This window comes from Rhinopithecus roxellana, chromosome 9 (assembly GCF_007565055.1).
Source record: "Rhinopithecus roxellana isolate Shanxi Qingling chromosome 9, ASM756505v1, whole genome shotgun sequence".
Taxonomy (NCBI): Eukaryota; Metazoa; Chordata; class Mammalia; order Primates; family Cercopithecidae; genus Rhinopithecus; species Rhinopithecus roxellana.
The window spans coordinates 56817509-56829543 of record NC_044557.1 but is presented as its reverse complement, the minus strand read 5'-3'; the positions used below and the strand labels follow the sequence as shown (position 1 = coordinate 56829543).

At 36.8% G+C, this 12035-nt stretch overlaps 1 protein-coding gene across 3 annotated transcripts in view; it reads left to right on the top strand.

Moving 5' to 3' along the window:
* The first annotated feature begins 1319 nt into the window (after nucleotides 1-1319).
* Nucleotides 1320-12035, top strand: part of TRIQK (triple QxxK/R motif containing) — a 77866-nt gene continuing 67150 nt past the window's right edge. Inside the window, exons 1-2 of one of the 3 annotated variants that reach the window (XM_030938131.1) lie at nucleotides 1320-1469; nucleotides 8328-8486. The gene's annotated coding sequence lies outside the window, so the exon portion shown is untranslated. Of the gene's footprint in view, nucleotides 1669-8327; nucleotides 8487-12035 lie in introns of all 3 variants that reach the window. The other 2 variants (XM_030938130.1, XM_030938132.1) reach the window with 2 other exon arrangements.

The following is a 12035-nucleotide window of genomic DNA, read 5'->3' as shown; positions in this document are numbered from 1 at the left end:
AAATCAGGAAAGTTTTATAGAGAGTTATTCACATTTAGCAAGCTTTCAGAAGAATTTGGAAATTCAGCAGGTCAAGAGTGTAAAATTATTTGTAATTGGAATGGGTTTATTTTATTCCAACAATTGCATCACAGTATGATGAACATTTCAATTGAATCTCAAGGCACTTGTCCAGAGGTACTCTTTTTTTTTTTTTTTTTCTTTTTTCTTACTACAACCGTATCAGACAAGATAAACCCTTCTGGGTTTTGGTTTAATATGGAAGGAAAAAGAGTTTCACTATTTTAAAGCCACACACATAAGTAATCTGGTTAAGTGTATTAATATAATCTCATTTAACTCTACCTTTATTTCTGGGAGAGGAACTGGAGACCAGAAAATGATTTAGGAGGACAGAAAATAAAATTACATTTTGGATTCAATTCCTGGCCATAATATCCTGTGAGATTTCAGAAAGCCTTCTGGTTAGTCTATTTATACTTGTCTCGGTTTTTTTTTGTATGCTACTTTCTTTCTCAAGGGCTTTTGTAAAAAGATATGATGGGGCTGGCCTAGAGGAAGGTGACTTTTATGTGAGCAAGATAAAAATTAAATTGGAGGTTGCATAATTTTTTGAAGGAATTTTAGATTTAGTTTACCACAATATTAAAAATGATGACTGCAGGCATTTAGATTTGTTGAATGATTGAATAAATCTAGCCTTTCCTAGCCTGTGATTCATTGTTCATAGGCTGTGGATAATACTCTTAGTGGGTTTTGTAAGGATTACATGAGTATAATGTATAAAGCATTCAATATTCGAATACTTTTCAAATAACTAACATCTTAATATTTCATTCCCATTTTGTAGATGTGAAGATTGAGTACCTGAACAGAGGTTCCTAAATCTTAATTGTAGGTCATGTTTTTGCAGTCTTTTCTAAATTTATTAATCTCTGGTTAATGTTAATATAAAACGATTTTTTTCTTTTTTGCTGTTCCAATGTGCAATGAATTCATTGTTTACACAGACAGTGTACCCTTCCACTTAGGGATGCTTCTTACGGATGATCCTGTGAATTGGGGAGTGTGTGTGTATGAGATGGGAGGGTTCAGTAATCAAAATAACATAGTTTTCCGTTTTATATTTACAAAACAAGTCACAGTCTTTACTTTTAATTTCTACAGTCACCTCGTGAGATAGGTATTAGCACTCCAGCGTGGCATCAAAATGAGGGAAAGGCCTCAGGGCCAGCGCCTTTGCGTCCTGGACCGGCGTAGAGGCGGGAGAAAGACCGGCCAATCCGAGAGCAGGCTGAGGCCTGGTCCCGCCCCTGCGGGCATAGCCCCGCCTCTTTTTCGCCTCACCCTTTGGGTGTAGGGGTGTGCGGCTGGCTTGTCCCGCCCCTGCCCCTGAGTGACAGGACCGTGGACAGCAACATTTCCCACCGGACACGAAGTTTGTCGGCCCTTGCCTTGGCAGAGCTGAGGTGTGTGTCCGGCGAGTGCGAGGGGATTGGGGAGACCCTGCCCAGGAAGCTCGGGGTCCGGGAATGAAAACGGGCGCACCTCCTTAGCGAGCCCTAAAGCGTTTAGGAGACGATCGTTCCCTCCCTGGGAACGGCACTTGGGCGGGCTGGGCGGAGGGAGGCTCTGCAAGAGAAACCCGGAGTCCAGGAAACCCAGTAGGTACGATGATCACTGAAGGACCCGTTCCCGATGAGCAGGGCGCTGGCTGCGGGGTGGGGGATGGAGGGTGCTAGGTTCGGTGGGCGTGGCCGTTGCGGTTGCTAAGGAACGCGCGGTTCCAGCACTGCCAGCGTGTCTGGCGCCAGCCGCTGGGCCCTGGACACGTTAGGCCCGCCCATCTTCCAAGGTCTTCCACGCGGCTCGGGATTGGCTCCTTTGTGATGTCCGATAACTCGCGGCCGCTTATTTCTCTGTGCAGCTCTCTGGGTTCTGCAGTTCCCTTATGGGGCCCCCTTTCCCGTGGTACTCCTCTCCAGTCTTTCTCCTGCTTCCTCTTATTAATGAACGAGTATTTGCATACCAAAACATTTGCAGAGAAGAGATTCAGACGATTCAGACAGGACTAGGTGGCTTTATTGGTAGTGGTGAGGTTGGGGGGCGGGGGTATTTTTCTTGGAGCTTGGTGAATTCCTGAATCCATCAGATGTTGGTGTCCACGTGGATGTCTAGGAAAAGGGGATTGGAGATCAGGTTTCTTCTACTTGGAGTTCTCTGCTGCTTGTTTGAGCTTAATACACCTCCTGAAGAAGTTGAAGCAATTTATTGCTGGAGGAGCCCCAATGTATAATCTCCCTTAGATTCTCTACTGTGGAGAGGTGTGCTAAACCTTTAGAGCTGTTTTTGCTTCACCCGGCTCATACTTAATGATCAACAAGTATGGTATGAGATGGTAACCTTAGACAACCATTTCAAATCTCCCTTTGTTTGCTTATGTACTCTGTCTCCCAATGATTCAGAGACAGAGTACATTCCAGAAAGAAAACACCAAAGAGCTAAAAATCTTTTACTTCCCTCTGCCAGGTTTACCGTGTAAACCCCCAGGAAGGAAGCTTGTACCGCTTGTTAACATTGGAAAGAGCATGGGCCTACAAGTCCGGAAACTGGCAGGGTTAAGAAATGTTTGTCCTTGGGCAATAACTCGTAATTGTTTTGTTATCTGTAAATTGGAGACTCTAGGATATGCCCTAAAAAATAAGGAATAATTGATTGTGAAAGTATCATTTATGATCTACACAAACGTAAAGCATTATTGATTATACTCTTAATGTTTTTGTCTCTATGATCTGAATTTATAAACAAGTATAAGTATTGCCATTCAGCTATAAGTATTTTCAAATTTCCCTTGTGATTTTTTTTTTTTTTTTTTTAATCTTTGGGTTATTTAGAAATGGGGAAGAAATTCGCTCGTCCGTTCATTATTGATTCTGTGTTGGCTCTGGTTAGGTAGCACCTGTAATGATGTCTTGAACAACACTTTTTCGGCTTTAATATCACTAGGTATATACATATACCTGACAAGATTGGGAAACATTACCTTTTAACGCAAGGATGACTAACCTTTTTGGTGTCTTTTACCACTTTGAGAAACCAAGGAAAGCTATTGACTTGCTCCTCAGAAAAACGCAAAAAATTAGGCTTAAAAAAAATTTGTAAGCCTAAATGGACCCTGTTTTTGTTCAACTTCTTTAGGGATAAGGAAATTATTCTCTCCCACTTGCCTCATCCTACAGAGAGACTAAGTAACTTTTACCCAAGGCTACATAGCTGGGAGCAGAGTGGGGCTTTTGCCTTTCTTCCACAGTGCCTCTTACCATAGCATACCTTAGTTCAGGGCCTTCAGTCATCTGCAGTTCCCTTTTGGGACCCCCATTCCCATGGTACTTTTTTTTTTTGAGCGCTAACAAACAGGAACTACCAGTGTTCAGTTAATTGTTGCTATCTTACAAAGCCATGTAATCTATGTTTTATCCCAAATGCCCTTTCATCATAACCTCTTAAAGCATATTCTGGTATTTAAACAAGTAAAAAGAATATCATCAAATATTTTGAGAAAAATGTGAAATTGTATTTTTTTTTTTTTTTTGAGGTGGAGTTTCACTCTTGTTGCCCAGGCTGGAGTGCAGTGGTGTGATCTCAGCTCACCACAACCTCTGCCTCCCTGGTTCAAGCGATTCTCCTGCCTCAGCCTCCCGAGTAGCTGGGATTATAGGAATGCACCACCACACCTGGCTACTTTTGTATTTTTAGTAGAGACGGGGTTGTTCCATGTTGGTCAGGCTGGTCTCGAACTCCCAACCTCAGTGATCCGCCCACCTCAGCCTCCCAAAGTGTTGGGATTACAGGCGTGAGCCACCGTGCCTGGCCAAAATGGTACTTTTGACTTACCCCAGCATCTCTTTGGTCTAATATGGGTTAATGTTAACCTCAGGAATCTATTATTATTTGCATTTTGTAATCCACATCTTCTCTTTTCCATCTCTATTCCATAAATGAAACAAAATTCATGTACATATTTTACAGTTTTATTTCCAAAGATGAAATAAAATATTTCAATATTATAATAAGAAATAATGGATACCATTATATGCCAAAATTCTAGATGTTCATAGAGATAAATATGTACAATATTTAATAAGTGAGTTACATATCAATCAGATAACCAAAGATGTGTCCAGCAGGTATAGGTGAATTGTACAGAGAAAGTATGTAATTGATTGAAATGGGGTCATGAAGGGTGTCTATGAATTCAAGTTAGACAAGGCTAGGGCTAAGCAACATTGAAATAAGTATAACAAGATTTGTAAAGCTATTAAGCTGTCAATGGGTTCTTGTGGTTGGAAAATCAAAAGAAGTTTAGTGATTGGGGTCTAATCTAGAGAAAAGTGGCTAGAGTTGAGGCAGTATGAACCTGCTGGCAAAGGCTGAGAAGCCTCTTATATGATACGCAAAACTATTTGCATCTTGTAGGCAATGAGGATCCATTTCAGGTTTTCAAATGGAGAGCAACACGATCAAATTGGTATTTTAAAATGGTTCTGAAGCTTTTTCAAATACTGTACCACACTTTCTAAAATTCTTTAATTCTATAATTATACTTTCATGGAATAAAAGTGGTATAGAGGTATACATAGGTTTTCATTTTAGGGGGAATATATAAACAATCCCCTAGTTACTCTAGGAACTTACGCGGTAGGTAAACTTATGTGAGCAGGTTGTTAAATAAACGTAAATCATTAACATTTTTTGAATATTAAGAAGTTACTTATAAAGTAAACACGTAATCTGTTCTTGCTTCTGAGTAGATAGAACTGCTTTAAGACAAAACATAATGTATATGGTTGCATACTGCACCACTTTTATATATGGCTTATAAAAACTTTATGAAAGCTTGAGACGATAGTTTAGTTATAGATCACTTGAATATATTTAGATTTTCTTTGCTTAGATATTTAAAAACAATGTTTAAAATTAATGCTTTGCATTTCTTCTAATAAAATTAATACATTTGTTTGGAATGCCTTTGTAGAATTTGACTGAATACATACCCCCTTTGAACCTTGATTTAGATATATAATGAAAATAGTTATTCAGATGATGTTGTCTCATATTTATGTAGACTTTTATATTTGACACATTTTCATAAAAATACTTCATTTCATTCTTACTTCACATATATATGTGTATATGTATATATGTGTATATGTGTATGTACACATAAACATACATATACGTATATTTATATACCTACATACACATGTATATTTATATACCTATTTACATATATGTATATATGCTTATGTATACTTGTATGTATACATAAAAAGGCTCTTACTCCGTTTTACAGAGGTAGAGTCTGTAGTTCTGGTGAATGGTCTGAACATAGAGGAAAGAGAAGTAAGCTCTATGATCAGATAGATTTGAGTTCAAATCTCTGCTCCTTTCCCTGTCAACTTTGCATGCTTGGGCAAGTCAGTTAATCATTAGGAAACTCAGTTTCCTCAGTTGGGAAATTGTACCTATCACACAGAAGTGTTATGAAAATTTATGATATGTGATGTGCTTACCACAGTGTTTGCCACATTAGTTGCTAGTCAACTAGCCACATTAGTTGCTAGTCAACAAATGGGTAGCTGCTGATATTATTACTAATATTAACAATCATCATTAATAAGGCTCCTAACACCCATCACTTGCATTTTCAAAATCCAGAAGTTCTGCAGAATTAAACTTTGTCAAGTTTTCTACAAACTTAATTGAGACAAAAACCAGACTTGAAATGACATGGGACTATTTACGTATTTAGTAGGCATAAGATTTTTCTATGAAGCATTAATGTGCTTCCCCCACATCCTTTCAGGAGTGTTACGTAATTATAGTAGATGGAATTTATTACATTTTTTATAATCTAAAATCATTCAAGACATATCTGGCCCAAACATTTTAGATAAGGACTGTAGACTTGTATTTTTATGACACTTGTATTGTAATAACAGCTTTATTGAGCTATATTTCACAATCATAAGGTTTACCATTTTAAAGTGTGCAATTCAGGAGTTTTTAGAATACTCCTAATATTGTGCAACTATCTAATTTCAGAATATTTTCATTATCTCAAATAGAAATTCTGTACCCGTTATGTCAGTTCCCATCCCTTCTGCCTCCGCCCCCTTAAGCAACCACTGATCTATTTCCTTTCTCTATTGACCTTCCCATTCTGGACATTTCACATAAAGGGAACAATAGAAGTTATGTATTAAGTGGACTTTTGTGACTGACTTCTTTCACTTAAGACACGTGTTTACAAGGTTCATCCATATTGCAGCATTATCAGTATTTCATTCTTTTTAATATTCCATCATATCAATATATACCACATTTATATACCTGTTCATCATGAGTTGTTTCTACCTTTTGGCTATTAGAATAATGCTGCTATGCGCCGGACGCGGGGGCTCACGCCTGTAATCCCAGCACTTTGGGAGGTCGGGGCGGGTGGATCACGAGGTCAGGAGATCGAGACCATCTTGGCTAACACGGTGAAATCCCGTCTCTACTGAAAATACAAAAAATTAGACGGGCGTGGTGGCGGGCCCCTGTAGTCCCAGCTACTTGGGAGGTTGAGGCAGGAGAATGGCATGAACCCAGGAGGAGGAACTTGCAGCAAGCCGAGATCTCGCCACTGCACTCCAGCCTGGGGGACAGAGGGAGACTCCCTCTCAAAAAAAAAAAAAAAAAAAAAAAAAAAAAAAAAAAAAAAAAAAGAATAATGCTGCTATGAAGATTTGTATATAAGTTTTTGTGCAGAGATGTTTTCATTTTTCTTGGATATATATATCTAAGTAAAATTGCTGGTAACTCAGTAACTCTGTATTTGGATTTTTGAGGAGCTGCCAAATTTTTCCAAGTGTGGCCGTATCATTTTACATTTCTACCAGCAATGTATGAAGGTTCCAGTTTCTCCACATCCTCATCTCCTCTTGCATTTTTTTAAAAAATAGCCTTCCTACTAGGAGTAAAGTGGTATCTCGTTATGGTTTTTATTTGGATTTTCCTAACAACTACTGATGTTGAGCATCTTTTCATGTGCTTTTTGGCAATTCGTATGTCTTCTCTGGAAAATTGTTTAAATATTTTGCCCATTTAAAACTTGTATTATTTGATCTTTTATGTTGAGCTGTGAGAGTTCTTTATGTATTCTGGGCATAAGACCTTTATCATATATATGGTGTGCAAGTATTTTCTTCTATTCTGTGGACTGTCTTTGCACTTTTTTGGTCATGTTCTTTAAAGCACAAAATTTTTATTTTAATGCAGTCCAATTTGTTTTTTATTTTGTTGCTTGTGCTTTTGGTGCTGTATCTAAGAGACTATTTTCTAACTCAACGTAATAAAGTTTTATTCCCATGTTTTCCTTTAAATGTTTTATAGTTTTAGTCTTCGCATTTAGTTCTGTGATTCATCTTGAATAAAGTTTTGTGTTTGCTGTGAGGTAAGGGTCTAACTTTATTATTTTGTAGCACCTTTGTTAAAAAAGATTATTCTTTCATATTATTACTCTTGACTTGTGTTGTTAACAGTATTTAAAAGCAACCCCAAAATTGCTATTATTAATTATCTCATTAGAATTAGTAAAGTAAAGCTTGCGTTCCCGAATAGTTGGGGTTAAATTTTGATTTGGTATTATTATTAGACAGCAGTTTGGAAATATTTAAATTTTATATTCTTATCCACATGAGAGCAATTGCAGTGTAAAACTAGACATAAGTTCATTGCCTGGCATTTAATATGTATTCGGTAAATATTCACTGTACAAAAATGAATAAATCATGCATTACCTGCTTGTTATTCCATGTTGCTTTTAAAATGGGCTTTTAGAAAGTAACATATACTTAAACATTTAAAACTGAATAAATATAATTGTTTTTTAAGTCAGCCTTGTGCAAATTAAAATAACAAAATAATTTTATATCAGTCTCTTTGCATTTATTCTTGACTTTAGAAAACAGTAGAAGCATCTCCTGCTACTTTTCAGATAATTGTTTAAGACACACTGGGTCACATAAATTTAAATAGATTTTTCTGTTACAGTACTTCTCAGAGCCTTCGTAATAATATGAGAATGTGCCTTGTTAAAATGGGGCATAATATGCAACAATTTCCAATTATATTTCTCATAGAAACGTATTCAGATTGAATAAATAACAGCAAACCAAGAAACACCTTTTGGAAATGTTTTCCCTGTGATTTAAATTTGTGGACAATTAGGGAACTGGAGATCATCCATTTACTATTTCTATATACTTTGTTTTGAATTTCAGTAAGAAAAATCACCAAGAATATTATTTTTGGTATTTGGAATTGAATTTGCCAGGAATGCAAGCACAGCTACCTAACTAAAGACCTTGGCTTTGGAAACATCTTACCCCTTGGCAACTCTCCAGAGTTTAGACTTGGCAGCATCAAAGACACAACGCAAGGTGTGTTTATTTGATTTAACATTTTGCAAGAGGTGTTTTGATTTGTGGTTTGTTTTCTTTCACTTTGTACTTATTGCTTTGGGTTGTTTTCTTCTGGCAATGAACCTGGGTTCCAAGCATAGTTTTTTCTTATGGAAGGCAGTATTACAATAAGGAAATGTTTTTACTTGTATTTATTTTGTGATATTTCAGCAAATCCAAATAAATGAAGTAACATTTATAAAGCCATACATTTATAGCTGATTTATTTGTTAAACGTTTAGTATTATCAATTGTCTATTAAGATTTGTTGCTACATTAAATGCTTGGTCTGTCTTGATGTTTAGTGCATCATTATACTTTGGTATATTGCAATATTTTGGTAATTATTTATTGGTTTTAATCACTGTCCTGCATATTAAGTAATGAACAGATTGATATCATCATAAAATATCATTTACTCAGCAATATTTCTTAGTAAGTTGATACATCCATTTTTCTCACGTATTGTGGAGAGAGGAAATATGACATAAAATGGAAGAATATGGGTGTCTGTTTATCTCTGACCTCATCACTTACTGTTCTTTCCCACTCCTCACTCTACTCAAAGCCTTTAAATAGCTCTTCATTTTACTCAACATCAAATCTAAATAAAGCTTTTAAACTGGTCTAAATGTCTCTACAATACTTGAATCATTGTTACTCCTCTAATTTCGTCTTTAACTCTTCTCATCATCATCCTCTTGGCCTGGGCATACTGCCTTCCTTTTTGCTCTCTAACATGCCAGGCATTTTCTCATCTCGGAATTTTCACACTTGCTATTCTTTCTACTGAATTGCTCTTCATCCATATATAGCGATTGCTTGACCAATTTCCTTCCTTTTCTTTTGGTCTTTATTAAAAGTTCGCCTTCTAAATGGAGTCTTACCTGATGACCATCCAACGCTTTATATTTTCTCTTTGCTCTATGATTTTTGTCACTATCTGTTAAACTATGTATTTACACTTATTTTTCTTGCTTATTATCATTATCCCTCATAAGAATATAAGGCATATGAAGGCAGGAATTTTCGTTTGCTCTGTTTTCACTCTATCTCTAGAACCGGAGTGGCCCCTGGCCCTTGATGAGTGAATGCATGAATGATCAGTGAATCCAGTAAATGTGTTTTAACTACTTACTAAGAGCTAGGCATTAACAATTCCTACCTTCAGGAGTATAGTTTAACAAAGGAAATGGATAATTCCAGCAGCCATTTTACTATAGTATTGTTTTATAATAAGAGTATGAATAGAATGCTGTCATCACTTGGAAAAGCAGCATTTAAATCAGACTATGCCGTACTTATGAAAGGCTTTTGGAGAAAAGTAACCCTTTGTATCAGTCAGAGGAGCTCAGGTTATACTGTAGAAAAAGCAAGCCCAAATTTCAATGTCTTAACACAACACACAAACTACATATCCAAAATGAGTTGATAGGGCAGTTCTGGACCCAAGATATTGAAGGTTTTATCCAAATATACTTCCATGATCATTGCAGCAGTGGGAAGGGAGTGTGGCTCATTATGTACTGGCATTTAGAGTTTCACTGGTCAAAGCAAATTGCTAAATTTTGAATGGGGAACTATGAAGTGCAGTATTGCCTTCTATCCAGAGGGAAAGGGGAATTATAAGATTAATGAGCTGAATTAATGACTGTCATACCTTTGTACTGATTTAAAGGAGTATAAGATATCCAGGTAAAAGGTATTTAAAAGCATTTTCAGATGATATACCTAGGTGTAGTTTTTTTTTGACATTTATCTTTTTTGATATTCTCTGAGCTTCTTGGATTTATGGTTTGGTGTCTGACATTTATTCTCAGTCATTATTGTTTCAAATATTTCTTCTGTTCTTATCTTTTTCTTCATCTTCTGATATTCCCATTATGCATATGTTATACCTTTTAGAGTTGTACCACAATCTTTGAGTATTCTGTTCTCTGTGTGTGTGTGTGTGTGTGTGTGTGTGTGTTTTATCTTTGTTTTCTGGTTTTGGAGGTTTCTATTGATTTACTTCAAGCTTAGAGATCTTTCCTCAGCTAGTGTTCAATCTATGAATAAGCTCATCAAAGGCACTCTTCATTTCTGCTGTTGTGTTTTTGATCACGAGCATTTCTTTTGGTTCCTTCTTAAGATTTCCATCGCTTTGCTTACATTCTCCATCTGTTATTGCATGGTGTCTACTTTATCCATTAGAGCCCTTGGCATATTAATCATATTTAAGTTTCCAGTTTGATAATTTCAACATCCCTGCCATGTCTGGTTCTGATGCTTGTGTATCTCTTCAAATTGTGTTTTTCGTTTTGTTTGGTTTTGTTTTGCCTTTTAGTATGCCTTGTAATTTTTTTCTTGATAGCTGAATATGATGTACTGGGTAAAAGGAACTGCTGTAAATAGGCCTCTAGTAACATGGTGGTAACGTATGGGGCTAGGTGGTGTACTCTGTAGTCCTATTATTAGGTCTTAGTCATTTAGTGAGAATTGGCTTTTGAACTGTGAGCTTCACAAGTGTTTCTCCGTTTTTTCCCCCCCTTTAGTGAAGACAGGATGGCAAGAGTGGCCTGGAGTTGAGTATTTCTCTTCTTCCACATGGAAAGCTAGAGTGGGCTAGAGTTAGGGGTTTACCGTTCCCCAGGTCAGTTAGGCTTTGACAGTACCCAGCAAGTTTTCCTTTGATTAACTAGTTTCCTCTGAGGAAGGATCTTGTTAAGAATAACAGAGTGCTGTAGCATATTTCAAAATGGTTCCTTTTCCTCTCCCACTGGGATATTTCTCAGATATTTACTGTGAGAAACTAGTTGAGCTCCTGGTGGTGAAACTCACAGAGTGTGGGAGTCCTTCTTTGTCTTGGTTCCCCTAGAGTTTTTAATTCAGACTTTTTCATCCTGAGCTTCTAGCAATTTGTCAATTACAGTTCATATTTTTCTACCAGAGCACTGGTTCCTTTGACACTTTCCACTCATGGATTTCTGACTGGTAAGCTGTGACTCTCTGCATTTGCCTATTTCTCCAATCTTGAGGGTCAGAATTGTGCTCTGTGTCCTCATTTTTCTTAAGAATCCAAAAAGGGTGCTGATTTTTCAGTCTGTTTAATTTTTTACTTCGAAAAGGGATGGAGTGATGACTTCTAAGCTCCTTACATACAGAAATGGAAACTGGAAGCCTATGATATATTTTTTAGATGATAGATTTTTTTAGTAAAAAATTTTCAGCTGGCCCTCCATATCAAGGGGTTTTGCATCCATGAATTCAGGCAATTGCAGATCAAAACCACTAAGGATAAAAAAAACCAATAAAAATAGCCATACAACAATAAAAAAATAACAGAAGAATACAGTAAACAATTGTTTACATAGCTTTTACATTGTATTAAATGTTATACATAATCTAAAGACATTTAAAGAATACAGGGGAATGTACAACATAGGTTAATGCAAATGCTACACCATTTTATGTAAGGGATTCCAGCACCTGTGGATTTTGGTTTCCACAGGAGTCCTGGAACCAATCCCTGATGGTTATGGAGGGAGA